Source organism: Dasypus novemcinctus, chromosome 5 (genome assembly GCF_030445035.2).
Source record: "Dasypus novemcinctus isolate mDasNov1 chromosome 5, mDasNov1.1.hap2, whole genome shotgun sequence".
In the NCBI taxonomy this organism is placed as follows: Eukaryota; Metazoa; Chordata; class Mammalia; order Cingulata; family Dasypodidae; genus Dasypus; species Dasypus novemcinctus.
This window is the reverse complement of record NC_080677.1, coordinates 58308318-58327615: the sequence shown is the minus strand read 5'-3', so window position 1 is coordinate 58327615 and position 19298 is coordinate 58308318.

Below are 19298 nucleotides of genomic sequence, written 5' to 3'. Positions count from 1 at the left end.
TTAAGTAGGGGCTCTTTCACATAACTGTAAACAAGAATCCCTGCCAACCCAGAAAATTAGTGTCTTTTTTTTTTACTTTTTCAACCCGAGGGACTTAAAAATCTCAAAAGGTTGTCAAGTCTAATTTCTAGCTAAATCTTGTAGATGTTGGTTTCTTATTTATCTGTTTTAGCTGGTGTGGTAGGATGAATTCTGTTCCAAAACATAGACATGTCCTTAATCTTAAACTGCATTCCCATTGGGTGTGAACCCATTGTAAATAGGATCACTTGAAGATGTTATTTTAGTTAAGGTGTGGCCCATCTGAATGAGGGTAGGTCTTACCTATATTTGTGGAGACCTTATAAAGAGAATGTAGAAAATTGGAGACCACACAGAAGCCAGAAGCCAGTGGAAACTGGAAGAGCAGCCACAAGGAGAGAGTGATCACCATGAGGAGGGACAGTGATGCAAGACAACAAATCCCAAGGATTGTGGTAAGTCCAGATCAGAAAGCTAAAGATTTGGGGAAAAAGAATGGCCTGGTTTTGGACTTCTAGCTTCTGACACTGTGAGTCAATAAATTTCTGTTGTCAAGCCAAAATCAATTTGTGGTATTTGTATAGCAACGCTGGCAATCTAAGATACCCAGGCAAAATGTTAACTCTTTGGTTGCACTTTTTGGGCCTCATATGTCCCACATCTCCCCCAAACACTGGAACTACAGCCATGGGGAAGGGGCCATGAGTACAAGAATGAAAGATGGGAGTGTTGACCACAGCCAGCCCCATTACCTCTACCCTGTTAACGGGTGTTCCTGAAGAGATTCTGCCTGAAATTACTCAGTAAGAGGTGATTCAGCAAGCTGGATCTGAATAAGCATTGTTCCTTTGATTTGGTTGGGTTTATGTGATCTGAAGAATTGGGCATGTTTTACAGTTAGGGTGGACATACTCTTTTCTATAGAAAGCTAAATAATAAATACTTTCAGCATTGCAGGTCTCTGTCAAGACTACTCAACTCTACCGTAGGAGCCTGAAAACAGCCATAGAAAAAACATAAACAGATGTGCATGGCTGCACTCCAGTAAAACTTTATTTATAAAAATAGGTGTGTGTAGGGACTGCATTTCGCTCATGGGCCATAGTATGCCAACCTGGAGCCTGGTTTAAAGTCACTAATTTTTCTGGATCTTTCCTGTTTTAGTTTGCTAAAAGCTGCTGGGAGCAGTATATCAAAAAGAGGTTGGCTTTTATTATGGGAATTTATAAGGTTAAAAACTTATAATTCTGAGCCTGTGAAAATGTCCAAATCAAGTCATCATCAAGAGACACTGTCTCACCATGTTGCAGCTGTGGGCAATCAGGCACATGGTAGGGCATAAAGGCAGCTTTGCCAGTCTCTGCCTTCTCCTCCAGGCTTACTTTCTTCCAGAGCTCAGGTGTGGTCATCAGGCATCTCTCCCCTCTCCTCCAGTCCTCATCTTTTTCCAGCCTCTTAGGGGCCTCTTTCTGTGTCTCTGTGCTCCACTTACTCAAGTCTCTGACCTCTGGGACTTTGGTCTCAGCCTCTTGGGTTATCTCTGTCTCTGCATGATTTTTCTGTGCCTGAGGCTTTTATTCCTCCACTTATAAAGGACTCTAGTAAAAGGATGAAGACCTACCCTGGGTCATGCCATCCTGAAGTGATCTAACCAAAATATCCTAGCTATAATAGGTTTACAAGCACAGGAATAGATAAGCTCTAAGGGCATGATCTCCTGGGGTCCACCCAGCTTCAAACTGCTGCATTTCCCAAGGCAAATTCATATTTGGAACAAACTTTTATGGGTTCAGACTCCTTAAATGCATACCCATGCTAATCAGAACTATCACATTGCTCTTTGCTAACTGCTTTCAGGATCTTATGTCTCAGAATGAGAAAAAGGTCGGATTTTTGTAGATGCTCACCTAACATACAACTAGCATATGTACATGAGGAAGGGGTTTATTTTAGACCAAGACAAAAGTAACTCTGTAGCAATTGTTTTTATAATGGGCAGATGATTTATGGTAATGATTAACTCACATAATCATTATACTAATAATATTACAGGAACAATGTGGAAGGTCAACCTGCAATTTAGTAAGAAATATTGAAGGAAAGGCTTTTTGTATTTTGCAAAATTTTTGGTGAATATAGAGTTAATTAGATATCAATTTATGTCTCGTTTTTCACCTTACTGGTAAAAATATTTCCCCCCTTTCTTAATGAAATGCACCTTGGTTTGGCTTAGGAAGCACAAAGTAGTAATCCTGATGTACTATTTTTGCTTATTTACATTTCTTCAACATTTAAGTTATTATTCTGTGCTAAGCATTATGAGGATACTAGAATGAATAATGCGCAGAACCTGCTCAAGTGGCTTACAGTTTGAGCTAGACCTTGAAATATTTTCAATATCTTTCAATATGTGCAGTGGGTATAGAAGAACAAATAAGTTGAGGCTTATCTCTGCCTTCTCATCTCCAAGGAGGTGATGCTTGAATTGGATCTTAAAGGATAAGTGAGAATTTACTAGATACAAAATGTAGGAAGAAATTTCCAGACAGAGAGAATAGCATGTGGAGAGATGTAAAAGTCTGAATTTCAAAGAACTTCAAGTAGGTCAATATAGTAATAATATAGGAAAGACATGAACATCAGAAAATGCGACTGGAGAGGTTGGGAAGGCAATGCAATAGTAGGTCTTTTAAGTCACTGCTCAGAAGCTTGTACTAGATGAAGCCCAAACTTAAGAGTGAATTTAGATCACATTCCGGATCTCTCCCCTTACATATAAAATTACTATCTCAATGCAAACATTTCACAGGCATAGCAAACTTAACTTTTGGTACCACCCCTTTCTTTAGCCTGTTGTTCTTCCCGGTTTTCCCTTCTCACAAATGACACCACAATTTGCCCAACTGTTCAATTGAAAAACTGGGCCTTCAGATTTTGGTTTCTAATACCATCCTCCAATAAAAGGAATAAGGGCTCCTTGGAGAAATGACTGATTCTAGGCCTTAGGTAAGAAAATATGTAAGATGAGCCTGGACGATTTTGTAGTGCCAGAATGTAAGGAAGTGGCCAAAACAAACAAGCAAACAAGCAAAAACATTGATTGGGGAATGTTAAAGGGATATGGGAGCCAACTGAAAGAGCTCTCAATGGTCAAAACTGGGATTATTTGAGCAACAAATAAAGTAGTGTTGGATTTAGCCCGAAGTATAAAATATATCCACCAATCCACACAGATATAAATAAATCACTGAATAAATAAACATGAGAAAAGAGACAAATCCCCTCTTCAGAAGAATTCCAACCAATTTATTTAGATTCTTTATCCTCAAGAAGCTAGAGTATAACCTCCCACCCCTTAAATGTGGACTGCACATAGTGACTTCCTTCCAAAGAATACAGTATAGAAAGGGTGGTGATGATAAAAGAATAGTTTAACTAGAGAAACCTGACAAACAATACTTAGCCAGGTGATCAAGGTGGACATCATTGGTGATAAACCAAGTTGCTAGTATGTACCCTTAATATAATGTGATGAAAATGGCACTTTACCTCTATGATTTTCCTCTCCAAACCCCATAACCCTGGTCTAATAATAAGAAAAACTTCAAACAGTTTCCGATTGGGGGCATTCTGAAAAGTACCTAATCAGTATTTCTCAAAACTGTTATGGTCATCAAAACCAGGAAAGTCTGAGAAACTGTCCTAGCCAAGATATGATGACTAAACATAATGTGGTATTCTGAATGGGATCCTAGAATAGAAAAAGGATATTAGATAAGAACTAAGGAAATTTGAACAAAAGATAGACTCAGTTAATAATTAGGTATCAATCTGTTAGATGGCAATAATAGTGGAAACTGTGTACAGGATATATGAGAATTCTCTTTACTATCTTTTTAAATTTTTCTGTAAATCTAAAATTAATCTAAAAATAAAGTTTTTTAAATTGAAGTTAAGAGATCACATAGAATGCTACGTTAAAAAAAAACATGAGGTTCCATATAACCCACCCTCCACCCCCTACTCCCATTGTTTTTGTTAATTGTATTTTTTTGAAGATACATACATCACAAAAAAGTTTACATTATAAAAAACATAAGAGGTTCCAGTATACCCCCATCCCCCCACCTCATTCCTCCCACACCAACAACCTCCCCCATCATTGTGGTACACTCATCACACTCGGTGAACACATATTGGAGCTCTACTGCACCATGTGGATGATAGTTTAATCTTTAGTTCACACTCTTTCCCGGTACATTCAGTGGGTTATGGCAGGATATATAAAGTCCAGAATCTGACCCTGCAATATCATTTAGGACAACCCCAAAGTCCCAAAAATGCCCCCTCATCACATCTCTTCTTCCCACTCCCTGCCTTCAGCAACTACCGTGGCCACTTTCTCCCCATCAATGACACAATTTCTTCTGTTTAGTAATCACAATAGTCTTATAGTAGAATATCAGTAAATCCACTCTAATCCATATTTTATTCCTCCATTCTGTGGGCTCTGGGACAGTGATGTCCACTCCACCTCTATATCAAGAGGAGGCTTAGATGCCACATGGATGATGGATGCAATTCTCCTACTTGCAGTTATAGGCACTCTCATTTCCCCGGTGTGGTGATTGACCATCTTCACCTCCCTGTTAGTTGAACTGTGTAAGTCCAATGAACCAGAGAGTAGGGACTGCAACTCTCCTAAGGCTCAGGGCCCAGCTGGCACATGGACTTCAGAGATTCAAGTCTCCTGAGTATACACCAATGCTAGCACCAACCAAATGTTCTGTAAAAATGACAGAAGAGGCATGTATAGAAAGGTCACATCTTAGTCCAACTCCATCACATTCAGGGACACAAATTCCAAAGTAGGGCCCACTGACATGGTACTGAGTTCCAGAGCTATCTGTCATGACCATATCCCTGTGGGCCTCCATAGCCCTCAGGAGAACCAGTACCTGGGGTTGTATCCACTTTGGCTGTTTCCGGGGTCCTCCTGAGGAATGCATAAGTGTGACCCGTCTGATGACCTCCTGACTTTTTTGAAGACTCTTAGCCATATAAACTCATTTGTCTTTGCCATTTCCCCCTTTTATTCAAGGTCAAAAGGCAGTTTTTAACACATGATCCTACATGTGGGCTGAGATATTTGGCTGGTCTGAGTTGTCCCTTTATTCAAGGTCTTTTTCTATTTACATCACTAGCTGGTGCTTCGTAGTAATCCCTTGGCACCAGGGAGACTCATCCCTGGGAGTCATGTCCCACTCTGGGGGGAATGTAATGTATTTAAATGCTGAGTTTGGCTTAGAGAGTGGCCACATTTGAGCAACATGGCAGCTCTCAGGAGGTAACTCTTAGGTACCCTGCAGCTCTAGGCCTAGTTCATATTTCAGGCACACAGGATAATAAGCATAGTCATCAGTATCGAGGGCTCATTGTTGGAAAGTCCTTCTTTGTTGATGTTTTTAAAAATGGTATTTCACTTAGGTTTCTCCCTCTCCATCCTCTTCCATAGCCAAATCATTAGAAAGGCCTCTGTATATCATACTATCTCTCAAATGTGTTCACTTCTCTTTAATGCTGCTATTCCAATTCAAGCCACCATTGTCTATCAAAGGGGCATTTCAGTGGAGTAATAGGTAGTCAGGAGACAACACTCTGTGAATATTTTCTCCTTTCTGCATGGTCAAGACTTTCTGAGCAAAGACACTGGCACCTGGGTTAAAGGAGGACTAGGTGACAAGCATACTTTGAAAGTTGAGATAGTGTATTTCTTCAAAGGACTTAAGTAAAGATTTATCTTTCTCCTGGAAACATTGGTTTACATTTCATGGAGCTGATGTAGAGACCTTCCCTGTCTGCTCCCAGATGAGAGGATTTGTTTACCTCTAAGCAAAGTTCTCTCTGTCTTTAGAAGGGAGCACATGTGCCAGAAGCTCCTACAAAAGTTCAGACATTGGAGTTGCCCTGTGATGCAAACCCTGCTGCCCTTGCAGGTGCATTGGATCTCACATCACCCATGGGATCTTGGGGCATAGGGAACTAATGCAAGATGCTCAGTGAATAAACAAAAGGTCTGCTCCCTGATCCAGGAGTCCCATGACGTGTGCCTGTGCAGGCTAACTTGTAGCTTGCAAGTAGAGTAACATCTCAGACCCTTCAGTCTTGGACTTAACACAGGTCCCCTCTTATCAGCTAGCTTGGTCTTTTAAAACCATAATTAAATTAAATCATGCCACAACCATGCTTAAACACATTCAAAATTTTCCCATTGCTCTTTGAATAAAATGCAGAGTCTATTCTGTGGTTACAAAGGCTTGCTACATCTGACTTCTTCCAATCTCTCCAACCTCATTTGGGTCTACTCTCCACCTTGCCCTTTCTGTTCTAGCCACACTGAAAACATTTCAGTCCCTCAATGACACCAACTTCCTCCAAACATGGCATATTTGTGAAAGCCATTTCTTCTGCTTGCAATATTCCTGCTCCCATCTCTATATTTCCAGTGCCTCTTTACTCTTCCAGTCTCCCCTTAAAAGATGCTTGTTAGAGGAGCCTCCCTTGGCTATCCTCTTTGGCCCTACTGCCACTTGCTGTCCTTCATCATATTGTTCTTTTCCTTTATAGGACTCAGTATTATTTGTACACATCTGCTCATTTGTTAACTTACAGTTTTGTTAATGTTGTTATATTATACCTTAAGCATTTAAAAAGTAGTTGTTTGATTCTATCCAGTAGATTTTTAGGTCCCCCTGTGCATATCTCAGGTTTCATTGATATCCCCTCAAAGACATAAATAGGAATTTATTGAATTGAAGTGGGCAATAAGTATAATTAATTTTTACGGTGGTCATGATTTTTAGGTTGCCTATTTGGCCTAATTCTCCCTATCCTATGAATATGCCTTTTTATTCCCCTCTCAAGGCCTTTTCTTTTACTATGTCTCCCTGCTTAGGAAAAACTCTCATTTCTCTGTTGATCCCTCAAGAACAAAGATCAAACCCCATCTTTTCTGTAAAATATTATTGACCCTTCTCTTGAATTGTCTTGTTGCCTCTCTCTGAACTCAAGGCATGTGCCTTCTCTACTATTTATTTGCAACTGGATCAAATAAATAGTATATTATAGCCTGAAATGTGACTGTGTTTTCTCTAAATTACTTTATATAAATCAAACACATAGGTGGTGCTCAGTAAGGCTTTGCTGGTTAAATAACATGAATAGTTTTCTTGTGAATTGCCTTTTCCTCTAAAAGGAAAAGGAAAAACTTTCAATTAATTGAGGAGGTTATGGTTCATTTGGGTACAAATTAATAGAGGCCTAGTATTCTTAGAAAAAAAATGTTATTGAGCTTTCTTTCATTTAAAGATATTGGGATGAGTAAACCCTCTCTAGAAATAGTGGTATAATTTAACTTAAAAATATATATATTAGAGGATGCAGATTGGGCTCATATTTACTAAAGTAAGAGAAGGAGGAAGAAAAAACTAAGAATCATATGTGAATTAGCCACCTTTATGTGTAGCAATTAAAAACATGTGTATGTATTTGATTTAGTTACAGAATCTGTTCTTTCTTTTCAGGTGCTGTGAAATGCTCGGGTTGAGTGAAATTGACTTCCTCATAAACTTTCCAGTGCCTTTCAGGCAGCTGCTGTTAGTAGGCAATTACTCAGTGGTTTCTACTAATCAGTCTGGTCAAGTTTAACTTGAAGTCACTTGCTCTCGTGCTCTGTCACATAATTACTGACATTTGGTATCAATTGCTGAGATTTCTTTCTTTCCTCTGGCAGCAGTTGAAATTAATTTGGTTTTCTTCCTGCTGTGCTTACCCTTGTGGGACATTACTTCTGCTTAGCTCTTGACATACTGGTTGCTTTATGCATAACTTGTGGTCAAAGTCTTCCTCCAGCAGGGCAGCCAACCTAATTGGTAATCGTGAAAGAACTGGCCTAGCAGGTAACCCAGCATGTCACAGTGGCAGACAGTGAAACAAAAGCTGGGCCTGCTGCCCCTTTGCCCTCTCTCTATTCACTACTGCCCTTATCTAGTTTGCAGGGAGAGTCTCTAAGGAGCTTTTGCACAAGCTTCAATTTATATTAGGAGGTTATACATTGTGGTAGGAAGAGAAGAGGCTCCAGATTTAAGTAGACAGTGCTTTGCATTTTGATTTCACTCTTTACTAGTTGTGTGACCTGGAACAAGTTGTTGACTCTCTCTGTACCTCAGTGACTTCATCTGTGAAACAAGATAGTTATATCTCCTTCACGTACATACTCATACCAACTAGCATGTGCTGGACACATAATAAGTCCTTCATATAGTTTCTACTTTGGAGGGAATTACTTTTCTGCAGCCTCAACAGTATTGTGTCCCCTTAAAGGTCTCCTTACTTGAATAATGTGGGATGAGTGAAGGTCAGCCTTCTTAGGGTCCTGTGGGCTCTTCACTAGCAATGTTCTGTGGCTTGTGACAGCAAGTGCTCAAATTTGCAACCACAGCTTGCTGAGGCTGGGCAGGTTTCAGAGGCTTTTATGTAATGGGTTTTGTATACTGCTAATAAACCCAAAAACTACACTACAAACATGTTCCTTGTGGACCCCTGAGGCTACAGTGCTGGTGAACTTTTTTTTTTTTTTAATGAAAATTAAGACGAACTGCAAGCACCCAATTAGAGAGGCTCAGTCAGATCACTGGACGCTTTCAGGCTTGGACACAATAGAAGAGGTTTTAAGGGGCCTGAGCCGGAGGAACCAAAATGCCAGAAATGCTGAAGTTGCTTTTATTCTTGGCAGTCACTTTGTCCTCTCTCCAGGCGCGGAGCTATGCTGCTGGCACTGAACTAATTTCCCAATGAACTATTTTTGTTTCTCACTTTTAATGCTCTATGAGTCGTCACTCTGAAATACAGGCAACACAATAATGGCAGTGGATGATTCCAGCCCTCTCCCAGATAACTTTTCCTATAGGCACCGCAAACCCTGGGATAGTGCTGCCTCAAGAGCCTCACACTTGAAATGGTAACAAAGAGGATGTGATTCAGCAGGTGATTCCAATCAGTTACTGCTGTCACCCATGGCTTTCGGCTCAGAGAATGAGATCAGCTTGTGGGTGATGGAGATACAGGTAGCTGATGGGGCAAAACATCAGAAGAGAAATCTCTGAGAATAATGAGCCTCCCACCTGAAGAGCCACCTGGACATGCAGATATAATCCAAACTTTTTAGAGCCAAGGCTGTTGCAGTTTAATGCTATTAAGATTAGGACTATATCTTCCCTGACCTAACAAAGTCCAAGTCACAGTAACAGAGATTTGATTACATCTATCCCTTCGTTGTCTTCTTCAATTTGCTCTTCTGTTGATGCCCCACTATTGACATATACCATTTTATACAGGCTTATGGTGTATTTTTCTCTTTACCTTTATTTAAAATTTGAGGTAGAGTTATTATTGTTTGACTCTCTTAATTTGGGTCTCAAAGCTCCATTCAGCCCTCCTTTTTCCTTCTAACTAATACACTACAGTTACATTTACTGAGAACCAACACTGATCATACCTTGTGCCATGAACTAGAATTCAGTGATGAACAAAACAGACACAGACCCTTGCAGCCTTAACCATCAAATAAGTAATCACAAGCAGTGGTTAGGGCTTCCTGAGGAAGTATCATTTGGACTGAGACCTGGAAGGTAGATAAGTGAAAGGACAAATAAGATAGAGCTGAGCTGTAGAAATAGTATGTGCAAAGGCTTGAGCCAAAAGGAGCTTCGCCTGTTGGAGGAGAATATGGCCAGGGGGTGGAGAGTCAGAGGGGCAGTCAGTGACCACATCAGGTAGGACCAAAGTTGTTGGATGTTTATCTTCAAATCAGAATGTGATCAGATGTGTTTGTCAAAAACGGGCATAGCTGCAGCCTGTAGAATCGATTAAAGAGGGGTGTGGTGGTTTTAAGGTATGCCCACAAACTCTTGATACACATCCCTTCAGGAGGTAGAGGTTAATTCCTCTGGCCTTGAGATGGGAGGGGTTCAGTGACTCATTCCTCTTGAATCGCATCTGGTGGAAGTGAAGGAGTGTAACTTCCGAGTCTAGGTCAAAGAAGACAATGTGGTCTCTGTTCAACCATTTGCTCGAGAGGAAGCCAGAGCATTGTGACAAGGAACTGAGATCATGAGCAAGAAATTGGGGTCTCCTGCCAAGAGGCATGCGAGTGAGCCATCTTGGAAGAAATCCTCCAGCCTCAGTGGAGCTTTCGGAACACTGCAGCCCTGCCGATGTCCTGCCAGCCTCCGAGTCAGAACCAGCCACCCATCTTCACTCCCCAAGATGCCTGCCTCTCAGGAACTGTGTGTGTTAGTAAATATTTGTTGTTTTAAGCCACTAAACGTTGGAGAGATTGTTTCCACAGTCATAGGTAACTATAATAGGAGGTAAAAGCAGAAGTAGTATTAGGAGGTTCCTCAGGTAGTCCAGGCAGATGATGATGTTTTGCCTTAAAGTCCTTGCTTCTTAAGGCTAACTTACGTCCCTCTTCCCAGAAAAACACCATGGGGATTAGAGCATGACCACTGGAAAACTGTACGTGAGGCTTTGAAACCCAGCTGTGTTACATAGTAACTAGGTGAACTTACAATGGTTCTCTTTGCCAGGGATTTCCTTTTTATACACATGATGGAGCCAATAATATTCCTTCCATTTTTGATTACATGTAAAGTCTATAAAGGGCTCCTGGAACTTAGTAACTACTCAGGAAGTATTAGTTACCAATTTTTATTTTATAATTTAGCATCTCCTCATATAGATGTTAATTTCTCTCTCCCAACTTTGTTCTTTGCTATCACACCAATGTTCATTAATCACAATGTCATTCTACCTTTTAAAAGTATCCATAGATTCCCCATTATTTTCAAAATAAAGTTCTAGTTCTTTGAAGGTCCTTTCAGTCCTCTAATTCCGTGGAGAACCAACTTGCTACCTATGTGAACCTCTGCATCATGTAAATTCATCTTCTTCTCAGTTAGTTTCCTCCTTTTGTAGCTTGTGATCTTGGATGGAGTCACTAAATTTCCTTTACACTCAGTTTTGTCATCTGTATATTGTGCATAATAACTACCCATCCAGTTCATTGTGCAGGGGAAGCACAATAAAAAGTTTAGCGAACTCATTCCACTTCTCAGAAGCCCAAGCCATGCAGTCTACACTTTCTGTGTACACATATATAAAACAAAACAGCAATCGAAGGGCATCTTTCTAGAGATTTTAACAGTTGGGAAGAAGCATTTCAGACCTCAGGCCTTAGCTGGTATTAACTCACTTTCAGGACACTGAGCCTTGTTTCCCAGCATAAGTTTGATATGTGCTTAATCATTGCTGATGCATGCCCAGTCCTGTTTGATTACCCAATTAACCTAAGCCAGTCTCATGCCTTTCACAGAAAACTCCAAAGCAACTATTGCTCTACATTTAGACTCAAAGTGGAGGAAGATAAAGACTCATTCACAGGCCAATGCCATTTTGCCCCTGTTGAAAGCTAAAGAGGGAAACGGACTTTGGCCCAGTGGTTAGGGCGTCCGTCTACCATATGGGAGGTCCGCGGTTCAAGCCCCGGGCCTCCTTGACCCGTGTGGAGCTGGCCATGCGCAGCGCTGATGCGCGCAAGGAGTGCCGTGCCACGCAGGGTGTCCCCGGCGTGGGGGAGCCCCACGCGCAAGGAGTGCGCCCGTGAGGAAAGCTGCCCAGCCTGAAAAGAAAGAGCAGCCTGCCCAGGAATGGCGCCGCCCACACTTCCCGTGCCGCTGACGACAACAGAAGCGGACAAAGAAACAAGACTCAGCAAATAGACACCAAGAACAGACAACCAGGAGAGGGGGGGGAAATTAAATAAATAAATAAATCTTTAAAAAAAAAAAAAGAAAGCTAAAGAGATGACTTCTAGCAATGGAAGAAAATTAAATCATTGATGTGGAGACAGTGGCCATGGGAGCTGCTGAAGGCAGGAAGAGGGAAAAAGAGGTGTGATCTTGGGCATTTTCAGGACTTGGAGTTGTCCTCAATGATATTGCAGGGACAGATGCAGGACATTGTATATCTTGCCATAACCCACTGAATGGACTGGGAGAGAGTATAAATTACAAAGTAAACTATAATCCCTGCTCCGCAGCAGTGTTCCAAAATGTACTCATCAAATGCAATGAATGTACCACAGTAATGAAAGAAGTTGTCAATGTGGGAGAAGTGGGGGGTGTGGGGAGTGGGGTATATGGGAACCTCTTTTATTTTTTAATGTAACATTTTGTGTGATCCATGTATCTTTAAAAAAAAAATGAGGGAAAAAAAAAAAGAGCCCTGAAATGATGTGGACCAGACTGTGAAAAAGGAGTGTTTGATCTACAATGAATGCAGCCTATACCTGTAATTTAAATGCTACATTCTTACAGTAACTTTCCATTTGTATGGCCCTCCAAGATTGGTTCAAAAGTTAAGTGCATAATTCTTCACTGTCTCTACCTCCACTGAGATTATTACTCCTAGTAGAATGTGGACCAAAGGACAGAAGCTGTGCCCGACACTCCTTATGGGTCCCTTCCCCTCCTCTCCAAGCCTCTTGATGTGAGAGAGAGGCTACCTATTAGAGATGCTCTTTCAATTGTCAAGGACCCAAACAAAAATTTTTTTAACTTTTTTTTTCTTTGAGTTAGCATCAAAACACTCTTATCTTTGTTATTTAAAAGTATGGTAGTGATTTTGTAATATGGTGTATGATGAGGATTATTTGTGGGATTCTTTGATTTACTTTACATATGTTCCTGTTTTCAGTAGCCACACCCTAAGTTTCTCAGTATAATCTTGCATTTAAGCCTAATTACCAGCTGCAAGTAATAATTTAATAATTCCATTGCTTGGGTGTGTTATCTAGAACCTTTTCGTATCTAGCCAGATACGAGTTTCACAAGATTCATTATATGATGCAGTTGATATTTCATGGACATCTGAACAGAAATCTTATTAATGTAGTTGAGAAGCAATCTCAGACCCAGCATTTTAACAAAATTTTTGGTGAACTTTTTAATGAAATAGATAAAAGCACCCAAATGCCAAGTATACATCTCAATAAAGTTTTATAAAATGAACACACCTGCATCCTCTTTTTAATTATAATTGGTTATTCTTCATGAATCATCAAAAGAAAACTCTGTGATATTAGCTTTCCCTTAAAAGATACATAATTGCAAAAATGCTAATGGTGCTATTGCATATTGATTTTCTTTTTAGTCAGATTTTTAATTAAACTGCTTATATATTCAGACCCTTTAAGTTAAAAGAATTTTATTAATATTTACATTGTCTAGTGAGTATTACTAATATAGGTGATTATTACTAATAGTCATTACTGATGATTACTAATATAGATGTTATGTTTTATTGTGGTTGTGCACACATGTGTGTGATTGTGGTGTGTGTTTGAGTGTGTGTGCATGCATGTGTGTTGGGAATGGGGAGAGTATCACCAAGTCTATGAAATATTTTATGCTTTAATTTACTTGTGTTTATTTTTGCTTAAAAAAAAAACCCAACCCAAAACTAGACTTTTGTTCTTAGTCCTTGACATAATATCTGAAAAGCAAATTCACTTCAGAATTTATACAATGATGCAATGTTTTTGCTTTGAATGTGAAAAGTTACCTCTGGAAGAGACTACAGAGACATTAGCCCTGATTTTACACATGAAGAATCCAAACACTGTGTTAGAGCGAATGGCTCCAGATCTGGAGGCACTCCAGGGCCTTCTCCCTGCTCCCTCACCCTTTACTTTCCACGTCATTCAACCCAAAGGCCTATTCAACTGATCTCTCTGCAGCACACTGTGCTGGCCCATGCAGAAAGACAGATCACTTCCACTTTAGGGCAACTTCTCAGAACTTGCCCTACTTCCAGCTGCCCAGCCACTTATAGGGTCCTGACTGGGGCTGCCCTTAGGTGGAAACATTCTGTGGAGAGAATGCCAGGAGAAATGCCACAAAAACAAGGCGACAATTGTTATGAATATTTATTTTTAAAGTCTAAATGTTATTTTAGTGTGATCCTCAAAATGACAATTTGGGAGTCAGGTTGAAATAGAAAATTGGTTTTCTAGCTTGGACTCTGACTACAGGCATTGGTTATGCAGTAGACAAGCTTATCTAACATGAGGTCACAGATTATTTGTTTCCAACTCCAGTTTATGTAGTCCAAGTCTAGGGTTCCACAAGGAAAATAAATATATTGTAATAACTATGATCTGTCCATACCATCTGATCTTCTGACCATCTAGATGTGATGTTTACATAGATGCAGACATGCACAAAAATGCTTCCTAAAAGGAACAGGAAAGTAATGGATTATCTCAGATCAATCCTTTGTGTACAGGCGCATACATGTGTGTACATGTGTATGTGTGTACATGTGCACATGCATTCAAGTGGGAAGGATTTAAAGTTAAGGAATATATTGGAATTGAAGGATATGTCTCTTGAAATATCTAACCAAGTCTCATTCAGTATCGCCATTATGGCAGTGCTAGCTGTTACCATAATCTGGACAATTTTATTATATAAATGTCTCAACAAAGTAAGTCAGAGTCATTTGCTAAAATGATTTCTTTACTTCCTTACAAATATATTCTTCCAGTGCTGTTTCTAAAAAGATGGTGTTCTTTTATTCTCATAAAATTGTTCTCTTGCTTTTATGACTTTACTTAAAGCTGCCTAAGAGCATTTTTAGAAGTAGGTAAGAAATAGAGCAGGGATTCTTAACCTTTTTGGTTCCACGGATCCCTCTGCCAGTCAGGTGAAATCCATAGACTCTTTACTAAGTCCACACTATACTGTGTATTTTTTAATAAATATATCACACCCACATCAACACATCCCCACAAGAATAATGCTTTTTTGAATTTAAATTCAAGCTCATTGACCCCTTGTTAAGAACCCCTTGTTAAGAAGGCTACCTCTATAAATTACCAAGGTGAAAGGAATAATCCCTTCCGTTAATGGATAGATAGGAGGTACAGCAATTTGATATTATTTATGAATTCTAAAAACAGATATTGGATTATGTTTGTAAATTGGTCTGCTCCTCTGGATACATTAGATTGTACTGGATTCAGTATTAATTTTACTTGATTGATGATTAAGGCTTTGATTGGGCTGTATCAGTAGGATGTGAGAGAAAACTACACAGCAAAGCAGAGGCGTTAGTTGGAGTTTTGATATTGGTGCCCCAGGAAGTAAAAGCCCATAGACAAGGTAGAGGCCCTGGGAAGAGGGAGCAAGCTGATAGTCTACAGCTGACTTTGTGGAGAGAAAAGAGCAACTGAGCCTGTAGAGAAATCAGCCCTGGGAGAGAGACAAGATTTACTCCAGCCTACAGCTGATATTGGAGAAGCTGGGATTGCAGAGCCTTAAGAGGAAGAGATAGGCTGAACATCAGCAGCCATCTTGCTCCAACACGTGGCAACAGACTTTGGTGAGGGAAGTAACTTATGCTTTATGGCCTGGTAACTGTGAGCTTCTACCCCAAATAAATACCCCTTATAAAAGCCAACAGATTTCTGATATTTTTTATCAGCACCCCTTTGGCTGACTGATATAGGAGGGTACATGGGAAATACAGGTCAAAGATGTCCAGTGGTTTAATCGGACTGGGGCATAGTGGCTAGAAATGCGTATGGATGTTTTAATTTCTATTGACACATGGACAGTATTGTCCCAAAGAAATTATGGTGATGTATCTTACAAAAAATGTTCTACTAAAATTTAAGTTAATTTTTGGTAAAATAAGTTTGCCAAGGTCAAAACTTTTACATAGGATAACAGATTCTGGGTTTACCAAAAATCAATTATATGGATGCATTTAGTAATAATGATCACTTTGGTTTGTTTTAATCTGTTAGTCTTTATTTTATAAATAATCATTCACTATGATGACTGAAGTCAGTTGACTGTCTCGAATAAGATTTTAATTGAATGGGTAAGTCCTCAGGAAAACCTGTGCAATACTTACAAAATTGTTGCTGAACTATTTCTCAGTAAAAAGTCTAGGAAAAAGAGGTAATTTTAAAATAACTCATTTTAATATTTTTGACCAAAGGCAACAAAAGCAAACTAATGGTTTCAACCATGATGAGTGGCTGGTATTGGACTTACCCTCCCACCATAAACAACTATAAAACTTGGACAAAACTATAAAATAACTGTTTGCATGCATGGGACTGGAGCCAATGCAGGGCTACAATCCCTGAGACTGTGAGCACCACATTTGTTTAGGCTTTTTTCCCTGGATATAATTTGTGGGCTATAGTAAAGGAAGATAGAGCACAGGAAGGGAGTGCAAAAATGCCAAGCACTTTTTGTCATTTTAAAATATGGGTTATAAAAGTTTATGTTCTTCATTAAAAAATAACATTCTTTAGAAATTGAAACCTGACAACTCACAAGCAAACCAAAACATTGCCTTTCCTGATGAGGTATTAGGCTAACAAAGCATTTTAAGAAACAATCTCTCTCCTCCCACTTTTCATCTTTGACTTCCAGGAAATCTAGAGGTAATCAGTGGATGGAAGCATGCTAGTATATACCTCTTATGAGCTAATAAAATAAAAATGTGTTTTAATTCCAGTGTCAAAGAATTTATTGTATTGACCTTCAAAATAAGAAGTGATTTAATGGACAACATTTGAGTGTGATGACAGATACAGCACTTCCAAAAATAACTGAATGAATTAACCTATTGAATTGGATGTTGAATTTTTTGGTGTAATTGAGGATGAGTTCTTCTTCCCAATACTTATTGACCCAAGGTTTCAGTTCCAAATTAAGATTTTAGATTGAGGGAGTTAAGACTAAATCAGCAGCTCAGGAGACTGGCTTTGCTGGTGGGTGACACTCACCCCAAATCTGCTAGAAACCAAACTAAGGGGTAAGCATGGTTCATCTTCTTAAGTTTCATTTTAGTTGGAATCCTAAGGAAATAATCACTACATTTACCTTCAACCCCACCAGATATACTGTGAAGATGCAAAATATACATGAAGCTAAAAATAAAACAAGACTTGAGAAAGGGAGCCCATTTGGGGATTGTATCCCTAACATACACAGGAAATGTTTGAGGAGGAAGAGCAAGTACTAGAATATCAGGAAGAGATTTGAATTCACTTCAGCTTTTCACTAACAGAGTCACTTTGGGCAAATTGCCTAAACTCATATTTACTTATATTTGATATTTTACTCATATTTAAAAAGAGGGCACTAATACTTAACAAAAAGCATTGCCAAGAATTAATGGGGAGGTGGCTGTGGAAACCTTGTGCATGCCTGGCTAGGTGATACCTTCTCCTCTCTACTCCTATACTCTAAAATCATGCCAAATTATTTATGCATGAGTCCAAAAGGAGGAAGAATAGGAAACCATAATATTTTATTATAGACTTGCACTGAAATTTGCTCCTTGGGAGTTTACTCCTTCCTTTAGTTCTTTCATGATGATACTGTCAAGAAGGCTTATCCTATCAGTTTACAATTAAGTTGCTTCTGTTTTCTCAATTAGGTGAATCTGAGTAAAAGCAATGTTAGGTAGGAAGCCTGTGCTGAGGCTCTGCCTTGAGTACATGGAGTGGGTGAGAGGATGCCAGGACGGAGGGAGTCAGGGGCTCCCATGAGTTCTGGTGGCGTAAAGGAAAGCAGGCAACAAGTAGGAGGACTGCAGAAGAATCTCTGGAAATTTTTGGAAAGAGTTTTGGTTCAGGGGCTTTGTAGCTCTCCTGTTGTCTAGGGTTATCTGATATCTGAGGGTAGCTACAGCATGGGAGTGAAGAAAAACAAAGAGTTGGTAATGGGAGCAATCTATAGTGGTAATGGGTCAGTCTTCCATATATAAGGGGTATTTGTAAGGTGGAAGTTTGTAATTTGGGGACTATTTAAAGACTGGTTTGTATGATGATATCTGCACTTATTTATATAGATACAAAATATGTCTATTAATGATCATCTACTGAATGCAAAGCAAACTGAGGACACCAAAAGAAGGCAAGACCCTAAGACTATCATATATTCAATCGCCATCCACTCAGCAATGCTTACTGAGCACACACCATGCACCAGGGACTGGTAATATAAAATGAAAAGTCCAGTACCTGCCCCTAAGAATATACAGAGACATTCACTTTTAAAAGTATATGTAAAATTCATATTCCAAGTATTAATTTCAATGTAAAAACATTATTTCAATGTATTTCCTCCTTTTTTTTCTTGATTTCCCAAAGTCCCATAGACTCCCTGTTACTATCAAACAAGTGGATGGGTGGATGGGTATTCTTTGACTCTTTTCCAAACCTACAGAATTGGATTTCTATTCATGAGGCCTAGGGAACTACATTTTTAGCAGTACACCAGTATATTATTATCATATTAAAAACTGAGAATCATAGTTAACTTTCTCATCTTAAGACGGTATGTTACCATAGAAGAATGCACCTAAGACTTTAAAAACTAATGCAGCAAAGACTACATGTGTAACAAAATTTTGAAATACTATTTTTCTAAGTATGTGTTGGTGCATAAACTGATTTGTTTTGACTGATTTGATCAGTCTGGTCAATCTGCAAAGCAGTTATGTCAATCAAAAAGTCATTTCTTTTTGTTTGTATTTTAACATTCATCAGCCTAAGGCTTGTCACAGACAAAGGTTACTTGATTAGATTACAGTAGCAGACAGTTGGGTGGCTTCTGGAGGAGCCATACCAAGACATCCATCAAAAAAGAACTTAACAGTGGGCAAGTCAGGGCTTAATGAAAGTGTCAATGGTATTCACAGAAAAGTTTATCTTAATTCCTGTTTACAGCTCTTGAAAATAAACTTCACTGCTGCTCTTGATAAATGATCTTCCTTTATTTTAAGGAAGGCAAAGGTAATCAAGTCTAAGAGAACCAAGGGTGCTTTTTGGGGGGTGAGAGGCAAGGACAGAGAAGCCTTCTTTGCTGGCTTTTGAGAGAAACTAAAGGACCTCTGGAAAACACTGTGGTTAACAATTTGGCTCCCAGAATCAGATAGATCTGTGCTCAAATCCAGGTCCCCATATACCATATCTACTTGGGCAACTCACTCAGTGTGGCTAAGCCACAGTTTTCCCATTTGTAAAAGAGAAGAAATAATAATCATCGTTTGTTATGCTATTGAGCAGCCCTTGTGTTGCGGGGTCCCCTCCTGAGCATTTGGCACGTAATTGGTTGTGGTTCATTTAG